Raw genomic sequence first — 25,036 nt, forward strand, 5'->3', positions numbered from 1 at the left:
CTGCTTCTGTCTCTATCTTCCTCCATCAGCATTAGTGCCTCTCTTTTAAAAACTCAAGGTAACATGTTAAAAGCCTTATATGTAACCTTCCACATTTTTCTCCATGCTTTCATAGACCGGTGTATATATGTACACATGTACATATTCTATGTTACCTGATATTGGTTTGATAGGAATGTGATCATTTCACACATGTTTTTCAGCATTTCATTTTCTTCACAAACCAAACCTCTTAGAAATTAGTGAAATTCAACTGGCATAGCTTTAATTTATTCTTTTTAATGTCTGCATAGCAGTCAATAGAGAGAATATGTCTTTAAGTAATTCGGATGTAACCCTATTGCATTCTCATAAAAGATTCTCAAAAGTTCTCTCAAGACCATTCTTAAAAGACTCTTGAGGTCTATGACCCAAGGTTTAAGAAACCATCAGCTCAGAGTGCATTATACTTGGAATCAGGAAATACAAGTTTAGCCCTCACCTGTTACACTTTTACTATTGTCAATAAAAATGTTACATAATTTTTAAAGACCTATATATCTACACAGGAAAAAAAAGACAAGAAAAAAGTTGGGGGGCGCCTGGGTGGCTCAGTGGGCTAAGTGTCAGACTTTGGCTCAGGTCATGATCTCGCAGTTCATGAGTTCGTGCCCCACATTGGTCTCTCTGCTGTCAGCACAGAGCCTGCTTTGGATTCTCTGTCCCCCTCTCTCTCTGCCCTTCCCCACTTATTCTTGTTCTCTGTCTCATTTAAAAACAGAAAAAAAAGGTAGAATCCATATCTACCTGCTTCATAAAATGGCCAGTTAATGAACAATTTTTCTCATGCAAAACGAACATCTCAGTAGAGTAGGAAGTAATGCTCTGTTGCTGATGCTGCTGCCATCTACCATCTAAGTGAGTGAGAGAGTGGCAGGATTCTGAGATGGCCTCCAAACTCACACACTCACTCCAGTGTATGTGCTCTGTATAACCCCTTCCCCTTAAACAGGTGGGACTCTGCCCATGATGGCTTTCACTCCTGTGAGTACATTATACAGTGAAAGTGAGAGCCTGAGTCCGTTGATTTTGAGTTACTCAAAAGGGAGGCCATCCTAAGTGGCCCTCACATAATTTCAGCTGTTAAGTTATGTGAAGATTGGAAAGTTTGAGATTTAAAGAGAGAAATATTTTCTTCTTCTGGTTTTAAAGAAGCAAAGGACGCCCGGGCAGCTTAGTTGGCTAAGTGTCAGACTCTTAATTTTGGCTCAGGTCATGATCTGGTGGTTCATGAGTTCAAGCCCTGCTTCGGGTTCTGTATTGATATGAAGTCTGGAGCCTGGAGCGTGGAGCCTGCTTGGGACTCTCTCCCATTCTCTCTGCCCTTCCCCTGCTCTCTCTCTCTCTCTCTCTCTCTCAAAGTAAACAAATAAGCAATTAAAAACATAAGCAAACAAAATGCTGTGAGAGTGTACATGGTTAGGACCAGAAGACAGCTTCTAAGAGCTGGAAGCAAACCCTGGCCAACAGAGGTGCCTGGGTGGTGTAGTTGGCTAAGTGACTGGCTCTTGATTTCTGCTCAGGTCAGGATCCCAGGGTTCATTAGATCAAGCCCCACATCCAGCTCCATGCTGAAAGCACAAAGCCTGCCTGGATTCTCTCTCCCTCTCTCTCTATGTCTCTCTCTTTATGTCTCTCAAAAATAAATAAATAAACATTAAAAACAACAACAACAACAGGGCCCTCAGACCTATAGCTGCAAGGAGCTAAACCCTGTCAACAACCAATGAGGAGCTTGGAAGAGGACCCCAGTCACAAAGCATATCAGAGTCCAGGCTGACGTTGGGCTTTCAGCATTGTGAAACCCTGAGCAAAGAACCCAGTCACTTCATGTCTGGATGACTGACCTACAAAATTTTGAGATAATAAATGGGTATTGTTTTAAAGCACTATGTTTCTGGTGATTGGCCACGCGGCAATGGAAAACTAACACAGCGACCATAGACAAGACATAAAGTCTAGGCTTCCACTCCAAAGTAAGATAGTGGGCCCAAAGGACTAGCTTTCTAGTTCCAGAACACGGTATTTTTATGATTCTACTGTAGATAAAAATCAAATGTCTGCATCCTTAATACTATTAGTCAACAGAAACAGCATGTGTTTAAAGAGATAGCATTCTTTTGGAACACTTGTTTATTCTCAACCTCCCACTTTACAGTGTCATTAGAATGATCTGACATATTATTTTTGGTTTGGCAGATTTTGTAAGTATTTGGCATTATAAACAGAAACTTCCAGGAAGATTTACAAAGAAACATTGGTTTTATGGGGTTGAATAAAATGGCAAGTCACTGAGCAATGGTGAGGGAGAAAAGGTTTTGAAAGTAGAGGTCAGTCTTGTAATAGCCTATGTCTCAACATTGACCATCAGCAACAGTGGTTTTGAGATAAAACGCTGAAGACTGGCTTCTAATCAAACTGGCATGGAGCTGAATTTGTATTAGCAGGAGTTGTACGTGCACCATGTGTGAGGGTCCAGAACAAAAAACACATTTCACCAAATCAGAACACTTTGTAGTTTTAGCTGCACTTGAGACTACTGGAGGGTTTACTTCACAAGATGATGAAGTCATTAGCATGTCCCCTGCCTATTCCTTCAAAAGTGAATGAGAATTTTAAGATAACTCTATTAAAATACCCACTTGAAAGGTCTTTTTTTATAATTTTATTTTTTAATTTAATTTTATCTTTTTTGAGAGAGAGAAAGAGGGCACACGAGTGGGGGAGGGGTAGAGAGAAAGGGAGAGACCCTTAAGCAGGATCTAGGCTCAGCACAGAGCTTGACACAGGGCTCAATCCCATGACCATGAGATCATGACCTGAGCCAAAATCAAGAGCAGGCCAGTTAACCGACTGAACCACCAGGATGCCCCACTTGAAAAGGTCTTGATGCATGTATCTCTCTTTTAAGAAAAAACAAAAAAGCAAATATGTAGCATTCTACCACAAACACATTCTTATATTCGTTTCCTAGGGCTACTGTAATAACTTACTGGGTGGCTTAAACCACAAGAGCTGATTTCTTTTCACGGTTCTGGAGCTAGAAGTCTGAAATCAAGGTGTGGGTCATGCTCCCTGCAGATGCTCTAGGGGGAAATCCTACCTTTTGTCTTCCAGCTTCCAGTGACTGTCAGCATTCCTTCCTTTCCTTGGTCTTCATTTTTGTTTGTTTGTTTTGCCTCATCACTCCAATCTCTGCCTTTTCTTTATATCTCTTTTTCCAACAGATTTCCAGGTTGGAAATCTTCCTTTGTCTTTCTCTTATCAAGGCACTTGCTATGGGATTTAGGGCCCACCTGGATAACCCAGGATGATTTACTCTCAAGATCTTTAGCATTACATTTACAGAGACCCTTTCATTCAAATAAGGTAACATTTATGGGACCCTGGGATTTGCACCATGACATATCTTTTGGGAGTCACTATTTAACCTACCAACCTACTACATTGTCTGTTTTTGTTATTATCTGTTATGGGCTGAATCTGCCCTTTTCCAGCTACTCCCCCAATCATATGTTGGAGTCCTAACCCTAAGTATCTCAGAATGTGACTTTATTTGGAAATAGGTTGTTGCAGATGTAATCAGTTAAGTTTAGATGAAGTCATTAGGATGAGTCCTGATTCAATATTATTAGTGTCCTTATAAAAAGGGGAAATTTGGACATCAGGGAGAACACCATGTGAACATGAAGGCAAAGATTATATTTCCACAAGCCAAGAAAAGCCAAAACCTACCACTGAACCACCAGAAGCTAGGTGGGAGGTCTGAAATATTCTCCTCACAGCCCTCACAGGAAGAACCCTGCAGACACTGGTTCTTGGACTTCCAGCTTCTAGAACTGTGAGACAATACATTTCTGTTGTTTTAGCCGCTCAGTCTGTGGACTTCAATATGGCAGCCAGTGGACGAATACATCATGTACACATAAATGTCATTTGAAATGGTGATAATCAAATTACAATTTTGTAATCTATAATAATGTTGCATTTTATTTGCCAACATTCCACTGAAAGTCTGTTTATTTTCTACTTTATGAATAATGCTGTAATAAACCTGTAACTTTGTCCATATGGCATTTCCCTTTTTTGTGGGTATTTCCTGTAGGGGATAAGCTTAGGAATGACCCGGGCTTACACCAATGGGTTAACAAGGCATAAAGAAATACAAAGCCATAAAATGCTCACACCTGGGTTTGGGCAAACCAGATTTGCACCCCAAGAATAGGGAGGTGCAAATGCACCCCAAAATAGAGAGGGGGTGCAGAGCCCCCAGAATAGAAAGGAAGGGGCAAAGGCCTAAAATAGGAATGGGCACAAGAGTGCCTAATACATAGGTATATGAAATAAACAAGATTAGATGTTCAGGGTGGAAGCACTCCCAATTTAGTACTATGGCAGAAAAGCTGTTTTCATAGGAGGATAGGGCCAGGTTAGGTAAATTGGTGAATTGGACTATGGACCTCTGTGCAGCAGGTGAAGCTGCCCAGAGTAGAGATGGTTAACAAAAGAAAAGGTGCCTTGTCAATTCTAAGGCCATTTCCCCTATCTGCCTCATCCCCCTAGGCTAGCTAAGATAAACAGAGGTGCTGCCTCATGTTCGCTGTAAACAACCTTCCTCCCAACTGCCTGGCACCCAGATTTTGTTTTGTAATTAACACAAAACCCTAACCCCAAATATCTTCAAGACCCCCCTTTCCCTCACATCCCCAAGTGAACGTTCACAGATTCATTGTCTCTTTGTGCACGTCCATCACGTCCATCACCATGTTTGTAAGCCTTCTGATCCTAATAAAAATGGGGCAAGGCCCCTTGTTCCGGGCTCTTGTCTTGTCCGGGACATTAACCATTTCTCGTTTCTCATCCTGTGTGCCGCTCTCTTGCTAGACAAGAGACAACTTTAGACCCAGAGTCTACCACAATTTCCTTGGGACATATTCTAAGAAATGGGACTCCTTTATCACAAGGTTCAGAACAATAAGAACATTTTGAGTGACGAAACATTTTATGCCTTGGAAATGTATTGCAAAATTGCTTTCCAAAAAGTTGTAACAATTTACCTTCTATCTGCTATATGATAAGGGATTTCAACATATTCTCACCATCATTTGACAGTATCATTTCAAGTACTGTCATACAGGTTTTTAGAACACATGCAGATGTATTCTACAGTGGGGGAAGGGGTAACAGTGTATTTACTTGGTCCTAACTTTTTCTTTTTCTCTTACTTGCAGGCAGTCACCAGAGGAAATTAGTCAGAGTGTCTTTAGGCTACACACTTTGCTTGCCATATTTAATCAAAGAGAGCCCAGTGGAAGAGGATTCAAGATGGGAAGTGAATTCTTTTTAATGCAAGAAATCACTCATTTCATTAATTCCAACCTTCATGAATTAAATTTTATTTCTTTATTTGTATGCCGACTGTTGGAATGAGGATATGTGAAGACAGCTTCCGGGGCAATATTCCTTTTTGGCTCCTCTTAACACACCATATTTATTTGGGAAGTTACCTTCCACCTTGTTCGAGGAAGTAGGTTGGGCGTTGGCCTGCGTTCAGCACTTCCTCGCTGAGGACGGCTGACTCCCCTACCTGTCCATCCCTCTACAAGTCTTCCCTGACAACGGATCCAGTTTTTCCGTTTAACTGTTAACAATGACCAAACCGTATCTGCAAAAAGCTACCAGGCTAAGGAAGCAAAACGTCTCTCTCTCTTTCTCTCCTTTAATCTGTTGAAGCGCTGCTGAGCAAAGCTGGCGGGCAGCTGTTCCCGCAGCCCGCATCTCGGGTCCCTTCTAGTCTCCTCTCCACCTGCCCACTCCCACTCGCACCCTACGCAGGCAGAGCCTGATGTCTGCCCTCCAAACCCTGGGTATGAGTAAAGCGTGCCTCCACCCCTCCTGGATTTTTAGGACACTGCGCTGGTCGGTCATTGCAGGGCGCCTCCGCAGAGTCTGGAGCAGATACAAGAACATCCCTCCCACGGAGTGTGTGGTACCCAGAACCTCAGTGAACTCGGATTTGAGCCTGTCTTTTCTACTAGGGTTGATGGGGAAAGGTGTGTCCTCCAAGCGTTCAGACCAGAACCTTAGACTTTCTGGGTCTCTCTTTTCCCTCCTCTTTCCCTCCTCCTCTTTCTTTCTCAAGGTGTGGGAGCTCTTCTTTTGCAGACCAGAGAGGGGCGCCTTTCTAGCTCCCTCTACCCTCACCCACAGATTAAAGAAAAAAAAATGAAGGAGAAAAAAAAAAAAAAGCCCGGGAGTAATAGCGAGCGGCTGTGCTGGGTGCTGAATGAATGGAAGCCGCGGGGCGGGCCTGCGCGCACGATGCCGTCTCCCGAAGGCCTGTAAAGGCCCTCGCCAGCCGCGCGCCCTCCTCCCGCCCCGGGCTCCGGCTGCCGCCGCTACCGCGCCCCACGCGGAGGCCGCGGCTGCAACCGGGAAGGTCGGAGGGAGGGTGGTTTCCTCCCGCCCCACACCCAGTCTCCGAGCCGGATATACAGAGTGTCACGTTTGGGAGCCCAACGAGGAGAGCGCTCTCCCTGCGGCGGGAGTACCTGCCGGGGTCTCGGGGAAGGACTGGGATTTACAGGACCACTAGTTGAACCCCACCGCGTCGGAGGAGCAGGTACGCCGGGGTCGCAGCCCAGCGCTCGCCGAGCCCACGCCGCGGAGGCCACGCCGGGCTGGGGGCAGCCCGGGGGGCAGGCGCGGGCGCAGGGGTCGGGGGGGGGGGGGCGGATCCCTAAGGGCCCCGAGGGAGGGTGGGCGTGCGGCCCGGAGGACGGAGGAAGAGGTTCGGGAGGCTCTGCCCCCTGGCAACCGCCACCCCCCGCCGTCAGCCGGCGCTTACTGCCCGCCGAGGTGGAGCGCGCAGCGGGTGGCAGCGGCGGCGGGCCACGCAGGGCCCGAGAGGGTTAACCTGGGAGCCGCGCCCGGCAGCCAGGATGGAGGGAGAGAGGCGCCTGGCCCGGTCTGGCGGCGGCCTCCTTGGCCCCTGGGGCTATTCCTGAAGAGAGCGCGGTGACTCCAGGCCACGTGTGGAACTGCTCCCTGCCCGCGGTCCTTCGGGCGCCGCAGACAGCCGGCGCGCTTCCCGACCCTGCAGCGCGTGCTCGCTCGCCCTGAGCCCCATCCCTGGCCGCGCGTCCGGACCCTCCCACTCCCACTCTCACTCCCACTGCCCCCCTCGCCGAGGCCGGGAGCCCGAGGCCGAAGTGCTCAGGGGCGTCTAGGGTGGGGTCTGCCGCTGTTGGAAGTTTGCCTCCTCTCCCTGTGGCCTGCGCGTCTTGGAAAGAGCAGGGGAGCAGAGCAGGTACCAGGAGACTCCAACTGGAGTAGATGGCTTGCGGGAAGGCTGGGAAGGCTACTCACATCCCTGGCGAGGAAGAGAACCCCCGGGGCAATTTCATTCAATTAAAAGGATTAACCAGCTTAGTCCTAGAAACCGTAGGAAAGCATCCCATCTATCTACCAGCTTCCTACTCTTTCACCTTTTGGGTTGGGTAGGATTATGAACAGTTACTCTTTGATGGATGAGATACCTCGTGTGAGCTACCAGGTCCTCCAAGGATATGCGAGGGCTTTAGCGGCTGGTTGAATCATGTGGCGTGCCCCATTGTACCGTGAGCAAAGGCAGACTGGGGACAGCTGACTGACCAGGAAACTTAAGTTACTCGTACTTTTCTTCTTGTGGATGCTGCATCAAGAGAAGTTTGACACTGTGGGAAAAGAAATTTGAGAATTACCCTGTGGTTTCAATTATTCATCTCTCTACCTCCATTTATATGATTTGGCTAAGGAGCACGTTTAGTCTGAAACGGCACAGGGACTAAATAAAATTTTAAGTCAGCCACTCGAATTCCAAGAGCAGGTTTTTCAGCAAAACCCACATTTAGGCATCTTTGTGCATGAGACTTCCGGTAGATGGCCGTGGGGTTTTACCAGCCAGACTCAGGTGTTGAAATATTTCATCTGTAGTGTTTTTGCAGGACGCTGGTCTTTATAGGACTCTTTTTTCTGTTTCTGAGGGCATTTCCTGCACCTGCCTTATTAACAAATTCCTACCTTACCCCAGTTTCTAACATTGGGTTGTAATTATCCATAAAATATAGGTAATATAAATCACCATAAGTTGGTAAATCTTACCATGAAGCATTTCTCCTTTATTTAAAGGAGGGACATGACATCTAATTACAGAAGAGGGAGAAGCTTTCTTTAAACGGGTGAAAAATCAATGAAATAGCTCAGGTTTGGGTATCGTGTTGGGGTTTATGAAGAATATGGTCGTCTTGAACATCTCACCATTTGCTTTCCTGTCATCTGAAGATGTATTTTGAGTGTATGTCTGGCAACATCTGGGCAGCCTTAAGAATTCTTTGGTTTTTTCTTAACTCCAGTGCAGCCATGAAAACTCACTCATTCACAAGCACAGTCTCCAGAAGGATCATGAACAGTGACCAGGAGCATGGTGTTCCCTGACACTCTGGGCTCTGTGAGAACATTTTTTTTTTTTTTTTTTTTTACTCCTGAAGAGGCATTCTTAATGCTTTTGTTAACAGAGCACTTTGAGAACCTGATAAAAAGCTATGGGGTATGAAGCACAAACATATGCACATTAACATGGAATTCTGCCTATGGTTTCAGGAGTTCACAGCCTCCTTGATACCCAACCAGATGTTAGCCGTTCACAGACTTTGGGCAGGGCCAGCTTCATGGAAACAAACCGCTCAGTCACATGGGGCTCTGAACTCAGAAGGGCCCCGCACTAGTTTTAAAGTTCTGCTGTCACTGTCAGCTCTCTTAATAATTTTCAAACAAGGAGCTCCAGATTTTCATTTTATACTATATATCCTGCAAATTCTGTGGCCAGCCCTGATCCCAGCATAACAATCCTGTTCTAGAATTTACTGCATAAGTTATGTCATAGTAATCCTACATTTCAGGTGAATTCTCCAACACAAACTTGGACTTTAGCTGCTACGTACCTGTATCGTTCAGCCCCTCTTCCTCATGCGCAGTTTCCTTACTGATTGAATAAAGATAGCAGGCAATATCTGCTACTCTTCCTCCTAAAAAGTAGTTCTGAAGATACACTAGGTAAAAAGGTAATAATTGTAAAAGCATCTGCTTCCCTTGAACAATTTTATACTAACAAAGGCTTGACCTCTCCTTGTTTCAGAAGTAGCTTGAGGAAAGTTGGTTAAGTACATTAAAAACGTTGCAGAACTTTTATAATAACCCTTATATTTTAGTGGGGAAAAATAAAAAGTAGCTAAGGTATTCAGTATTTTACATGTTCCTTAAAAACCATTATTTGGACAAGATTGGAATTGACAAGTAAAAGTGCAGAATAACTTCTTGGATTCCAAAGATACTTCCTGAATTAAATACGATGTTTGAGTCTAATCCATCCAAAAATTGGACAATGTGTAACTGAGCCAATGATTGACACTTAAGTTCTAAAAATCCACATTTTCAAATCTCGAGCAAGTCATTTTTAAAATACTCTAGGACATAGCCTAGCAGTGTAAAGTACACCCAGTCCTTCACCTCCTTTAACACTAGGGAAGAAACTGAGAAATTTTCGGCAAGTTCTCTGTCCCCACTCTCCTCCCTTAACTACTTCTCTCATCTCAGATCTTCTCTTTACCCCAGCTTTCATTCCCAGTATGATGACAACACACACCAAAGTGTTGAGGAAGAAAACAGTGAAAGGAAATGAGTCAAATCCTCATATCAAAGTCTTAAAATGGGGGCACTAAATGGGGTGGTTGGAGACTCCTTTCATACAACTACTCTGTGCAGAGACATGCTGTGTACTTTAGCTTATGAAGTACTAGGTCCTATACTTGATAGACACGACATCATTGGCAAGACAAAATATATCAATATAAGGTGTTAATTAACAGTAGTAGATGAGTTGTTACAAGGCAATAGAAGAGTAGACACCAAATGAATGGTGCAAATAGTAAGTGCAGTGAGTTCCCAAGAATAAAATGCATTAGTGAAGCTTAAGAGGAAGGTTACATGAGATGTTCCTTAAAGCTCTGCTCCAGAGGTGAACGGAGGAGTCTTCTGGCTGATTGGTGTGCACAAAATGAAAATCTGGATGGAGCTAAAGTTTTATGTAAGGAAAAGGCAGGAGATAAAACTGTAAGGGAACTTTCCAGTGGTTGGCTTCATTCATGTAATAAATAATTATTAAGCCTCCTCTGTGACCAGACACAGGGTCAATTTTTCTGTATTTAGTGTTGAATAAAGCAGACATCTTGTAGAACTTATAGACATTTAAAAAAGGAAACATAATAACAAATTGTTGGAAGTAGTATGAAGAAGAACAGGGTTCTATTAAAAAAAAACAACAACAGGCTGCCTCAGACGGTGTTCTGGAAAGACGATGAAAGACTTAAATTGATACTTGAAAGAAGCATAGGGATTGGCTTGGGAATAAAGTAAAGGAAGGAAAAGCAATCTGGGCAGAGGAAGTAGCAATGGGAAGGCTGCAAGGAGAGGAAAAGGCTGGAAGTATTCAGGGAACAGAAAGGAAGCATGGCTGGAGTTTCGGGAGAAATTGCTGTGAAGCTGGACAGGAGTATGGTGAGGTAGGCAAGAGTTTGATCATGGAAAACCTCACAGATCTTGACATTGATTTTGAATTTTATGTTGGTGGGAAGCCATGAAGACTTTGAAGTCAGAGACTATGTAATTTACATTTTAAGAGATCTTTATGGGTACAATATGGACAAAGGACAAGAAAGAAAAAGAATTGGAAGAAGGAAGACCAGTTAGGGCAGAGTGCCATAAACAGCACTGACGGAGAAGGTAGAGAGAAGTGGGCAGACTTGAGATCTATTCTGAAGGTAGAATTGATACAGCTTGCTGATAGATTGGATATGAGAGGTGCGTGAGGCAGAAAGAAGTGGGAGAATGAATTATTTCAGTAGATACTGCTGGATGTCTGTAATCCAAACCAGTAGACTCATGTACATATGACTTACAGTTGCTAGAAGAACTGAAAAATGAAGTGAAAGCTGGTACCCTTGCTTAGTACCTCTGGGAAATATACCAGCTACTGGGGTAGAAGTGAGAGAGAGGAGGGAGATACTTTTGCTTTTTATACTATCATTTCTACTGTAGGGATTATTTTTAAGCCATCACATATTTTATCATTTCTTAAAAAGTTACTGCAGCAACAAATATGGCTCCTGCTTTGCTGGTTTGAGCACATGAATGGAACACGGGGCCATTTCCTACCATGACAAAAATAAGGAGAGAAAAGTCTAATGCTTACCAAAGTGATTGGTTCTAAAACATAATTCATAATTCTGAAAACCTTTTCATTCTTCCCCCTTGTTTATATTGGTGTTTCCCAAAATGTAGTCTGTGGATCATTAGTGTTTTGGGATATTAATAACAGTTAAGTGAAGAAAAAAAAAAGCTTTCCTGATCATTTAAATTTGAGAAACACTTGATTTAACCTGGGTAACCTGTCTTATTGCAGGAATCCTCAGAGCCTTTAATTTACTAGTTAGCGCATTAAGAATCAAGAAAGAAGGGATATTTTATGTCACATTTCCTAAACTTATTTGACCTCAAAATGCTTTTTTGTTAGAACATCTGACAGAGTCAGCATTTAGCATAATGTGCTTTGGGAAATGCTGCCCTATATTAATAGATTAAACCTTTTAACGTTTACATCCCTCTATTCACCATCAACTTCTCTCATCCCTTTCATGCCCCTCAGCTGGAAGAAAGTGGGAGACTAGAATGGACTCTGTTAACAGGCTGTAAGTTGATGATGAAACCATTCTGCTCTATGGATAAGAGATAAAGAGATATTCATAAGCAAATTTTACAGTCTGATTAAAAAGAAGCTTTAATTTATTGACTGATTGATTGATTTAAATTTCTACTTTCATGATTTCATTTCTACTTTCAGACCTCCCTGAAGTATGTTCTGTCAAGTCTAGATTTACACAGGAGGAACCTTAAACATAGGTAGTGGGGAAGACTTCACAGGGCCTCTCTTGTTCCATGGCAGGTCTGGGCCTTACTTGATGTTCATAATGTATCTCTTACAGGACAATACAATGAGAATACATAGGGTGTCTGTAGGAGCAATGATTTTGCAGTGAATCTCATATATCTTCTCTCCTTCTCCCCAGTGCATTTGCATGGTGGTGGGTTGGAGACAGGAATGCAATTTATGACCAAAGAACAGTGCAACCAAAAGAACAGAACAGGAGAAACAGGTTCACACAGCTGTGGACTCTGACCATGGCTTCATCCATTCGGTCCTCTAGCCCAGGGGTGGGCAAACTATGGCCTGAGGGCCAAATCTGGCCCCTGCCGGTTTTTGTGTATCCCTTGAACTAAGAATGGTTTTAATATTTTTAAGTGGTTGGGAAAAAAATCACGAGAATAATGTTCTGTGGCACGAGAAAATTATATGAAAACCAATTTCAGTGTCCATAAATAAAGTTTTATTGGAAAATAGCCAGTGTCATCTATCTATCATCATACTATCTTAGGAGCTTTAGTGTTCTACCCAGTGAGTAGTTGTGACCAGCAAAGCCTAATACATCTAGCACTTTACAGGAAATGCCAACAACCCCTGGGTTCTAGGTTATTAGACTCACTGGCCACAATTTTAATTGCACAATTTGAATTGATTTGTTTTTCATTTGTTTTATATTTTAGTGGATAGTGTTAGCTGAGGCTGCTATAGCAAAGTACCATAGACTGGGTGGTTTATAAAAACAAATTTATTTCTAACAGTTTTGGTGTCCGGGAGAGTTCCTGGGTTCATAGATGCTCTTTTACACAGTGGCTGCACCAATGTTCGTAGATGATCCAAGAGATTACTGCCTGTGTTTTCTTCTAGGAGTTTTATGGTTTTGGGTCTCACTTTAGGTGTTTAGTCCATTTTGAGATTATTTTTGTGTATGGTGTAATAAAGTGGTCAGTTTCATTCTTTTGCATGTAGCTGTCCAGTTTTGCCAACACCATTAATCAAATCTTTCCCCCATTCTATGTTCTTGCCTCTTTTGTCATAGATTAGTTGACCGTATCAATATGGTCTGGGCTCCTAACCTGTTCCATTGTTTATAGATGCCCATCTTTTCACTGTAACCTCACCTGGTGGAAGGGAAAGGGAGTTCTGGAGTCCTTTTTCTCTCTTTATAAAAAAAAAAATTTAGGGGCACCTGTGTGGCTCAGTTGGTTAAGCAACTGACTTCGGCTCAGGTCATGATCTCATGGTTTGTGGGTTCTAGCCCCACTTTGGGCTCTGTGCTGGCAGCTCAGAGCCTGGAGCCTGCTTTGGATTTTGTCTCCCTCTCTCTCTGCCCACCCCCAATTGAGCTCCATGTCTCTCTCTCTCTCTCTCTCCGTCTCTCTCTCTCTGTCTCTCGAAAATGAATAAATGTTAAAAAAAATTAAAAAGAATTTATTATTGAAGTATAGTTGACATACAATACAACATATTAGTTTCAGGTGTACAACATAGTAATTCCACAAGTCTATACATTACACAATGTTTACCACAATAAATGTAGTTACCATCTGTCACATGCAACATTATTACAATATTATTGGCTATATTCCTGATGCTGTACTTTTCATGCTTGTGACTTATTTATTTTGTAACTAGAAATTTGTACCTCTTAATCCCCTTCCTTTATTTTGCCCATCCCCACCTTCCTCCCCTTTGGCAACCACCACTTCTTCTCTGTATTTACGAGTCTTTTTCTGTTTTTTTGTTTGTTTCTTTTTTAGATTTCACATACAGTTTGGCTTTCTCTGTCTGACTTATTTCACTTGGCATGATATCCTCTAGGTCCATCCACGTTGTTACAAAAGGCGAGATTTCATTGTTTTTGTTTTTGTTTTTGTTTTTGTTTTTGTGGTTGAATTAGTGTTTTCATTTTCTTTGGGTAAACAATAGTTGAATTACTGGATCATATGGTATTTCTCTTTTTAATTGTTTGAGAACCTGCCATACATTTTTCCACAGTGGCTGCACCAGTGCAATGGCTGCACTTTTGCATCAGTCGTGCGCAAAAGTTCTTTTTATTTCTTGTGTGTTTGATACTAGACATTCTGAATGGTGTGAGATGGTATTTCTTGTGGTTTTCATTTGCATTTCCCTGATGATTAGTGATGTTGACCATCTTTTCATATGTCTGTTGGTGATCTATATATCTTCTTTGGAAAATATTTGTTTGGGTCCTCTACCCGTTTTTTGAGTTTACTTGGGTTTTTGTTCTTGTTGTTGTTGTTGTTTTGGTGTTGAATCGTATAATTTCTTTCTATATTTTGAATCTTAACTTCTCATTAAATATATCATTTGTGAATATCTTCTCCCATTCAGTAGGTTGCTTTTTTTTTAATGGTTTCCTTCAATGCACCAAGGTTTTTGGTTTGTGTAGTTCTAATAGTTTAATTTTTTGCTATTCTTTCCCATCCTGAGGAGATCTATCCAGAAAAATGTTGCTAAGGCTGATATCCAAGATATTAATGCCTACATTTTCTTCTAGACGTTTTATGGTGTCAGGTCTCATATTAGGTCTTTACTCCATTTTGAGGTTATTTTTGTCTATGGTGTAAGAAAATGGTTCAGTTTCATTCTTTCACATATCCAGTTTTCCCAACACCATTTAGCAAAGAGATGATCTTTTCCCCATTGTATATTTTTACCTCTTTTGTTGTAGATTAATTGACCATATAAACATGGGTTATTTCTGGGCTCCCTATCCTGTTCCATTGTTTATAGATGCCCATCTTTTAATTGTAACTTCACATAGTGGAAGGCACAAGGGAGTTCTCTGGCATCTCTTGTATATGGATATTAATCCCATTTGTGAGGATTCCACCCTCACAACTTGATCACCTCCTAGAGGTCCCACCTCCAAAGACCATCATACTGGAGAGTAGATTTTAACCTAGGAATTTTGAGGAGAGTCAGACATTGTCTATAAGTTGTAAAGAGATTTCCTAGAAGCTCCTCAATCATTATTGCCATTGGAGTCTTGACAGTGCTATTTATTGTCCGTAATTAGTGTAGCTAATATTACATGCCAATGTGAGGAGCAGAAGATAGTGTTGAAGGTAATCATTTTTGAGAGTTACTCAAACATTTGAACTGCTAGATAAAGGATGGGCACTCAGATAGACATAACTAGAACCTGAAGAGATAGGGTAATTAACTCTAATATTAATTAGTTGTTGAAATCTGCTACCTATGACCATGGACTTACTGTAAGGTGTCACCTTCAATTTTTATTTCATTAATGAAGCAAATCTATTTTTTATTTATGTAATCTTTTTTATAAATATTGATGTTTTTAAATTTTTTTAATGTTTATTTTTGACAGAGAGAGAGAGACAGAGTACAAGTGGGGAGGGGCAGAGAGAGACACACACAGAATCTGAAGCGGGCTTCAGGCAGCACAGAGTGCAATGCAGGGCTTGAACTCATGAACTGCAAGATCATGACCTGAGGCGAAGTCAGTTGCTCAACCAATTAAGCCACCTAGGTGCCCCAAATATTTATGGTTTAAGGGTGATAGTCTTAACTTAGGGGTAACGAAAATACACATTTTATTGTCCCCATCTTACTTTTATTGAATCAGGATTTTTAGCATGAGCATCCTATGTGCTTCATATATAACCAGCACAGCTCAGGTACAAAATGTATGAGCAACTGATCCAAGTTCTTCCATGGGATATAGAACCAGACAGAAGATAGGGTTCTTGAAGCTTGGTGCTTAGAGTTATCATTGCTATCATGAAATCATTCCAGGTGCATGTATGTAGTGGGAATCCATATGAAATATGGGACTCCTTGCCAAGTACACTGATCAGGAGATTGCATAATGACTAACTCAGAGGCCTACCTTAAAAAAAAAGAATTGATTTCAGGTAACATCTTCATTCAGTAGGCTTTTTTTTTTTTTTTTTTTTTTTTTTACTTAACACCTATACCAATGCAAAGAATATTACAGTAAAACCTTGGCTTGCAAGTAACTTGTTCTGCAAGTGTTCCGCAAGACAAGCAAATATTTCTAATAAATTTTATCTTGATAAGTGAGAGACGTCTTACAATACGAGTAGTACATGATGCCAAATGTCACATGATCACAACTAAGCTGGTGGTTCTTCTCTCTCTTTTTCTCTCTCACTGTCTCTCTCTCTCTCTTTTTCTGTCTGTGGGATTGTGGATAATCATCTTTTGTGCTCATCTCAGGCCACATGTTTGGCAGAAATCAGTGACTTTTCAGAACGTTGGAAGGTGCCCACAACTGGCACTAGTGAATTTTTTTCACTTCAAAGCACCGATGGACAGTCCTTTGCTTTTCCACACAAGAGTAAGCTTCAGAATGCTTTGCTTCATTCTTGGTTATTGGATACTTTCCTTGTTAAAGTTGCATGAAAAGAAAAGGATTCCATTTGAGCCAGTAGATAGCAGTGATTCCATTAGTAATTGTGAAAGTCATCCTACACAATAACCCTCCTCTCTCGTCTTCCTCACACCAGCCATGAAGGTTTTCAAAGGGAACTGCAGGTTAATTTATTTTTATTTATATTTTGTATTATATTATAGTATTGTAATCACTTTTATATGAATATTATTTGGGTTGCAGAATGAATCATCTGAGTTTCCATTATTTCTTACGGGGAAATTTGCTTTGATATACAACTGCTTTAGATTACAAGCGTGATTCCAGAACAGATTATGCTCGCAAGCCAAGGTTTTACTGTATATATTTTTTTTGTGTAATCAACAATGTGATTCAGTAGACTGTGAAAAAAATTGTTCTTACTATAATTATCAAACACTAAGAATAGCATGCGTTTCTTGTTTTAGTCATGATTTATTTAAAAAGTCCTTGATAAGTTTGTATCCTTAACTCCTGCAGTCCAGCAAAACCATTTCCAATCTGTAGCCTACAACAGGTGTTCCCTGTGGCCTCTGGACATATTGGTTTTTTGCTTGTTTGTTTTTAAGGTATTTTAACTTCCCAGTCCCCTCCAGAGATGGCCCAAAGCCTTGAAGCATACATTTGAGGTGAGGAAGGGAAAGCAGACACTTCCCTGTGAATCTGTGTGGAAGGGACAAAAACTACGGCCTCTCCTATCCCTCAGCTGAGGAGTTGTTGGGTCAGTAATATTTGCTGGTGAATAACAGGATGACCACAGGAGGCAAGAATAATATTTCCTGAGCCAAGAAATGAGAAAAAGTCATTGTGAAAACATTGCACATTTTAGATCATTTCACAAAAATGATGCTTTATTTATCACAGGTCAGTGAGAGGACATATCCCACAAAAATCACACAAACCCTGGCATCCTTGAGGGCAGGATAGTTGGAAATTAGGAAGACCATTAAATTATGTGTCTGGTCTCAACATATTTGAAACCACTTAAGCACTTCCAGAAGAATTAGATATGCCAATGCACAATATTGTCAAGAAACTGGAAGAATCTGCCCAGAAGAATGTGGTAAACTGAACAAAAGCAGCTGTGTGTAACAATTCAGTGTGAGTGCGTGTATTGAAGGTTTTTGCTTACTATTTTCAAGAAAGGATTTTAAAATTAAAAGATGTGTGGGGCGCCTGAGTGGCTCAGTCAGTTAAGCATCCGACTTTGGCTCAGGTCATGATCTTACGGTTCATGAGTTCAAGCCCCACATCGGGCTCTGTGCTGACAGCACGGAGCCTGCTTTGGATCCTCTGGCCCCCTCACTCTCTGCCCCTCCCCCACTCACGTGCATGTGCACTCTCTCTCTCTCTCAAAAATAAACATTAAAAAAAGATGTGTGGGTAGTAACAGCATAGTTTTTTTCAGTAATAAAATCATCTTCAAGATGGACAATATTCATTTAATAAAAATAGAGCCACTTATCAAAAACTTAAGAGAAATTGCCACTTAATTTCACATGAAACAAATATATAAATAATATCCTGATAAGCATTAATGAAATCAATTTCATGTCAGTGTGTGTATTTTCATTTCTTTTACACTGTAACTGTTGTCTCATTCTGAATTGAATCATATTTCAGTTGAGTTTTGTTTATACAAGACCTTCAGGACCTATCTGCCCTGAATATGAGCAGAAGATCTAAAAGATGGGCACTTGTTCTCTTACCACAAGACTTGGAGAGCCTTAAGATTTACTTCCGGAAGTAGTTTCAAATCACGGGTATCTCTGATGGTTTGAAAGAGTTAATTTCTCATCCAGATGAGCCATTGTACTTGTCAAAACTCTCTCCCTAGTAGAATTCTGACCTTGTCTCTCCCTTCTTTTCCTCCTGCTATTTCGGTGTGGTCCTGCCTGAAGCAACAGTTATGCAAGAGCCACGGAGTGTGTTACAGATCACAGGACTGCACGTTTGGTAAATTTAGACCTCGGTTTCTGTAGGACAGCGGGAAACTTTCTCAATTTAGACTTCCATGAACTCCTAGACATACTGAATGTCGCCACATACCTCACTATCTTGTCTTCTGTACAGAGTGGGCACAACAAATAGCTTTGCCTTACCTAAGTATACTACTATACTAAGTTGTTGAATGTTCGAGTACCTTCTCTATGTGGCCCAATTCCCTCATTTTATAGAAAAGAAAAGCCAGTCCCAAAGACATCAAATGACTTGTCACATATCCATTTAATGGATGAATGTATACCAGTATCCAAATCTTATGACCGCCAATCCCATGACCATTTTATTCATTCATTCCTTCATTCAGTCAACATTCATATGATTTTGGAAAGTCTGCGATGTACCAGACAGGGTGTTTAGCTCTGCAGATGTATGATGAACAAGTTATAGTACCTGCCTTTAAACTTTAGTGTCCCTACTCTTTGAGCAGTGTTTAACCAGTTACAGCTTTGGAGTTTGTGAAATCTTTCAGTAAAGATCTTCAGCGTAAAATATAAACTTCTCATAGGTTTTAATTCCCTGCTTTTTCTCCCTCCTAACCAGCCCCAGTCAATGGTTTAGCTTCCCACAGTCCTGAACAATTAGCATCAATAAGAGTATGCTGGGAAATGGCTGCATTCTTTTGTGTCTCGCTTCTTCATTCAGCATTATGTTTATAAAATTATCCAAATTGTATGAATTTATAGATTCTTCATTCTCATTGCTATATAGTACTCCATACTGCGAATATACCACTTTCAATTTTTTTGTTTCACTATTTTTTTAAATGCTGAATACTTTTATTTTTTATTTTTTTAACTTATTTTTTTTTTAACTCGTTAGTTAACATACAGCGTAGTATTGGCTTCAGGGGTAGAACCCAATGATTTATCACTTACATATAACACCCAGTGCTCATCCCAACAAGTGCCCTCCTTAATGCCCATCACCCATTTAGCTCATCCCCCCATCTGCCCCCCTCCAGCAACCTCAGTTTGTTTTCTGTATTTAAGAGTCTCTTATAGTTTGCATCCCCTCTGCTTTTATCTTATTTTTTCTTCCCTTCCCCTATGTTCATCTTTGTCTTTCTTAAATTCCACATATGAGTGAAATCATATGATATTTGTCATTCTCTGCCTGACTTATTTCACTTAGCATAATACTCTCTAGCTCCATCCACATTGGAAATGTCAAGGTTTCATTCTTTTTTGATCACTAAGTAGTATTCCATTATACACACACACACACACACACACACACACACACCCCACATCTTCTTAATCCATTCTTCAGTCGATGGACATTTGGGCTCTTTCCATAATTTGGCTATTGTTGATAGCCCTGCTGTACACATTGGGGTACGTGTTTTGTTCCACTACTGATGAACATGTGTAGTTTCCACTATGGGGTTCTTAACAATAGTGTTACCAAGAACATTCTTATGAATGTCTTTTGTTGAATATGTATATACATTTCTGTTGGGTATACCAGGCATGGAACTCCTTTACATAGAGCACTTTGCTGAAATCTGCCAAAGAATTTTCCAAGCTAGTTGTATACTTTATACTCCCAGAAGCAGTAGAGAGATTCCATTGTTTCATATCCTTATCAACACTTCTTATTTTCTGTCCTTTTCATTTTAGCCATTTTGATGGGAGAGTAGTTGTATAGCATCATGGATTTGTTTGTATTTCTTTGGCGACTGACAAGACTGAGAATCTTTTTATATATTTTTTTGGCCATTTGGATATCTTCCCTTGAGAATTACTCAAGTCTTTACCCACCCATTTGTCCGTCTTTTTAATTATGTGTGCATATACTTTATATATTTTAGACATAATTCCTTATTGGATATATGTATTGTGAATGTCTTCTTCCAACTGGGGCTTCCTTTTTCACTCTTAATTTTTTCTTTTGATGAACACAAATTCTTAATTTTAATAGAGTCCAGTTTATTAGTATTATTCTTCTGTAGTTACTGCTTTTTGCCTACTCATAGATCAGAAAGATGTTCTCTTCTAAATGCTTTATTGTTTTGCCTTTCATACTAAGATCTGCTATCCACCTGGAATTAATTTTTTATATGATGCAAGAAATAAAAATGCATTTTCCATCTGGATGTCCAATTGACTCAGTACCATTTACTCGAATTCTGCGAATGATTGCAAATCAGGGGACACAGCAACAGTTTGGACACCTCAGAACTAACACATTTAAGCATAAAGTCAGTTAAAACACATCTCAGTGTAATAACTTCTGAAGCCCATGTGACTATGGGTTAGGGTCAAAGCACTTACTTGACCTGCATATTTGGACCTAATTTCTTGTCTAATGGGTTAGGTGAAATAAAATGAATTAGTTTATTTCACAAAAGTCAAAGTATAAAATTCAAAACAAACTCATATCTAAGATATGGATAAAAAAATTACTATGTTAATAGAGTGATGAGTTTATGACCAAAAGTTTAAGGAACAAAAATCAAAAGGCTTATCTTCAGTTATTAAGGAAGATAAATAAAGGCCCTACCTGTCTTCATTGAACTTACACACTAAATGTCTCACTAGTTACCTCCTCACTTCAAGATGAAAGATCCCTGGAATAATGAGAAATTGAAGGCAGGAAGATTAATTAGGTGGCCATTCATTCTTTCATGCATTCATCTAATGTATTTATTTAGTGATTAATGTCAAGTATTATGTCAAATCCTGTGAATATTATGAGTAGTAAAACATACTTCCCTCAAGATGTTTGCAATCAGGTGGAGAAAGACAAATCATCAGTTATATACAACAGTATTGAATGGGGGCTCTGCAAATTTAACAGATCAGACTTTCAGCTCAGCCTGGGCTGAAATGGGGGGTAGAATTGGAAATTGCTTCCCAAAGGACATAAGTCTAAGCCTTGCCTAGTGAAGGGTAGGGTAGGATAGGGTAGGGTATATGGCCAGGTGATCTCTTCTACAAATGTATATGGCATGGCCTCTGGAGCTAGTCTACAAGCTTAGTGATCTAAGGTAAAAGACTGATTTATCTGTGCTTCAGTCTCCTATTTGTAAGATGTGGTTTATAATAGAAAATTCCAGAGTTCTTGTACTAATTCATGAATTAATACATGTAAACCATCTAGAAGAGTGGTTGGTACAGAAGAGGTGTTTGTTGAGTCCCGTTATTGTCACACACAAGGGTTAAATATTTTAAATTGGTCTTGGCTCTGGTGAAACAAAGAGGTATTATCTACCACATCTATAGTCCAATGTAAAAGCTAAGGCAGAGAGAGAAAAGACCAGAACTTAGGAATCAGACTCTCATCATATTCCTGCTACCTGCTCACTCAGTGACTATGTCTACCTTAGAACATGACTAGATTATCTGTGAAGTCCCTTCCAACTCTCATGGCCTATGATTCTACAGCTCTTGCTGACATGGATTTAATAAATATGTTTTTTTCTTCTTGTGGTAGAGAAATAAAAAAAAAAGAAATTTGATTTTGAGATTTACAGCTGAGTGATTGGGTGAGCAGTGATATCACTTCAAAAGAAGTAGGTATGTCATGAACAGACTGGCATGTGAAAACCCATTCATAAATAGAATTTTCCGGTTGGGAGAAACCACTCTGTCTTTTTAATTCAGTGTGGTGGAGAGGCAGTGCATTTTGGTCGTTAATAACACCCACAGAAACAGGAACCTGGTTGCCTGACTCAAATAGTTGGATACTTTTTAGCAAGTTACTTAAGTGCTCTGCATCTAGGTTCCTTCATCTGTAAAATGCAGACAAAATACAGCCTGCACTATACACAGTCGCCATTTGTAGGTCAAAATGGTTGAGTGTTGGCAATTCCTCATGGTTCAGCTTAGTAATAGATTCTTTCTAAGGGGCTATACTGAGAAATAAATGACTTCATATGTGTCACGTGCAAAGGATAGTGCTCAACACAATAAGATAACATAGAAATGTTTTCTTTATTATTAAGGCTATTTGGCTGGTTCAGAATCTACTACACCAAGTTTAATTTGGTCAGGATAATTAGGCATTGCATAGTATGTCTGTTTAGGCCTCTTTTCCATCTTTATGCTTACATAATCATGAGGCTTTGGTTGGGTAATTTGTCTATAAGGTACTGTTGTGTTCACTTTCATTGCTGCAACCCACTTCCATTTTGCTTAATTCCATTGCTCTCCTTGGTTTCTTCTTGAAAGGGAAATTTAGCATCAAAGTTCCTGGGTTGAAGCTAGCTTCCTGTCCCTCTTATTTTCTCCTCAAAGCCCTACCATCCCTCCCCAGCCTGGTCCTTGGCATCTGTGGGCCTAGGGTCCGTCTCCTTCAGAGGGTAGTATGGGTCCTGGCCATCCATCCTCTGAGGGCCCTCGGCATTCCAGACACCAGGTTTCTCCTGCAGGGTGGGTGAGAGGAGCTGAGGACATCTAAGAGTGGGGGAGTGGGGCATCTAAGAGTGGGCCTCTTGGGGGAGGCCCAGAAAAGAGGAGAGCAGAGAGGATGGTAAAAGGAGCCCCAGCCAACCCTAGGGAGCAGGGGAGTGGGGCAGAGCCTGTTGGGAAGCCACGCTCTGACTGCATGACTTTTGACGAGTATTAGTGTGTCTGTACGATGAGGATCCGATTGTGCGTGAACCAAGATGCAGAGAGATGTTAGAGAAGTAGCAAAAAGAAGACAAGAAACATGCCCTTCCTGAGTAAAAGCAGTACTAGCTACAGTTCCTTACAAAATTGTTCATTGGCTGTTGCCCAGTGTCACCCATACATTAACCATGATTCACATTATTGGGTTGGTCTGATGTACATCCTGGTTTGTGACTTGTCTTTTTTTTTTTTTGGTACATTCTTTCTGGTGTTTTTTTGAAGAACAGATGTTCTTACTATTACTATTGGTGAATTTACCTCATGTTTTTTCTTTGTATTGAGATTTTTGTGTCTTTAAAGAGATCCTTCCTTATCTGCTTCATTTATGAAGTAATTAGTTTGTGGGACATCTCCTCAGTTAGACTGTGGTTTCAGACTCAAGGTTGCAATGATCCTTCCTCTTGTTGGTGTTAGCATGGTGACACCATTTACACAAAGGAGGGAAATACTCTAATGATAAAATGCAGGATAAAAAATAATGACTGATGGGGAGCCTGGGTGGCTCAGTCGGTTAAGTGTCCGACTTTGGCTCAGGTCATGGTCTCGCAGCTTGAGTTCAAGTCCTGCATCAGGCTCTGTGCTGACAGCTCAAAGCCTAGAGCCTGCTTCCTCTCTCTCTCTCTGCCCCTTCCCCTGCTCGCACGCTGTCTCTCTTGCTCTCTCAAAAATAAATAAACACTGAAAAAAATTTAAAAAAAAATGGCTGATGAAAATCACCTGTACTATTAAGTGGTTAACAAGTCAAGATACTGTGCTAGGTAGGCAGTTCACAAACACTGTATCACATCAGCCCTGGGAATTACACATTTTGCAAATGAAGAGAATAGGGCCAGTTTAAAATATAGTCATTAGGGAAGCATTAACATAAAAATATAGTCATTATTGAAGCATAACTTTAGTTAAGAGAGACACCTCCAACTCAAAGATCTATTTGGAGGGGTGTCTGGCTGGCTCAGTCAGTAGAACATGCAACTCTTGATCTCAGGGATGTGAGTTCAAGCCCCATGTTGCATATAGAGCTTATTTTAAAAAAATTATTTTGAGGGTGAGTCTAAAGAATGTTTTTGGTATTGAAACACACCCATTGTTTGACTGTGTAAACATGTTTGTATTGAGTATCATCAGATTTTCCTGGAAATCAATGAAAAATGATTCTATACTCATTTTTGATGGTCAGTTTCTCAGGAACAGAATCATGGATTTGTCTTTATTGCTAAGAGACAGTTTACAAAATAATTATACTGGTAGGCAAATATTTGAAGCCTTGGAGAGGAAATTGACTGTTGAGGATATTGTCCTTGCAAATTCAGAACCTTTGAGCCCCTAGAGTTGTGATATTCTAATCTACAATGGTTGAGAAAGAAATATAGAACAGAGAGTTATCAGGAGCACCTGGGTGGCTCAGTCGGTTAAGCATCTGACTTCAGCTTAGGTCATTATCTCATAGTCCGTGGGTTTGAGCCTTGTGTCAGGCTCTGTGCTGACAGCTCAGAGCCTGGAGCCTGCTTCAGATTCTGTGCCTCCTTCTCTCTCTGCCCCTCCCCTACTCACATTGTGTCCCTCTCAAAAATAAACATTAAAAAAAATTAAAAAAAAAAAAAGAGTTATCAGGTGTACCTGAGTTCTAGATGTTGTTATATAGGGAAAGCAGGAAGCAAATGAACACCTGGTGAAAGCCTTTTTTCCTCATTATCTATGGGAGTTAGGAGACTACAGTTTATTTTATCAAAATTTAAGTCTTGGCTCTGTCACTGGACTTGGCCTTAACCAAATCACTCAGTGTCTCTGTTCCATAGGTTCCACATCTATGGATAATAACATCTACACTATTTACCTCCCAGGATGGTTGTGAAAAAATACTAAAATGTGCACGTGAAACTCTACAAGAATTGTTAAGATAAAGTGTAAGATATGACAAGAGTTGCTACTGTTAATAGTAAAGCC

At 40.8% G+C, this 25,036-nt stretch overlaps 1 protein-coding gene across 2 annotated transcripts in view; it reads left to right on the forward strand.

Annotated features, from left to right (window-relative positions):
- Positions 1 to 6,521: 6,521 nt before the first annotated feature.
- Positions 6,522 to 25,036, forward strand: part of FAR2 (fatty acyl-CoA reductase 2) — a 152,781-nt gene continuing 134,266 nt past the window's right edge. Inside the window, exons 1-2 of one of the 2 annotated variants that reach the window (XM_053226096.1) lie at positions 6,531 to 6,661; positions 8,433 to 8,527. The gene's annotated coding sequence lies outside the window, so the exon portion shown is untranslated. Of the gene's footprint in view, positions 6,662 to 8,432; positions 8,528 to 25,036 lie in introns of both variants that reach the window. The other variant, XM_027035833.2, reaches the window with a different exon arrangement.

Source organism: Acinonyx jubatus, chromosome B4 (assembly GCF_027475565.1).
Source record: "Acinonyx jubatus isolate Ajub_Pintada_27869175 chromosome B4, VMU_Ajub_asm_v1.0, whole genome shotgun sequence".
Lineage (NCBI taxonomy): Eukaryota > Metazoa > Chordata > Mammalia > Carnivora > Felidae > Acinonyx > Acinonyx jubatus.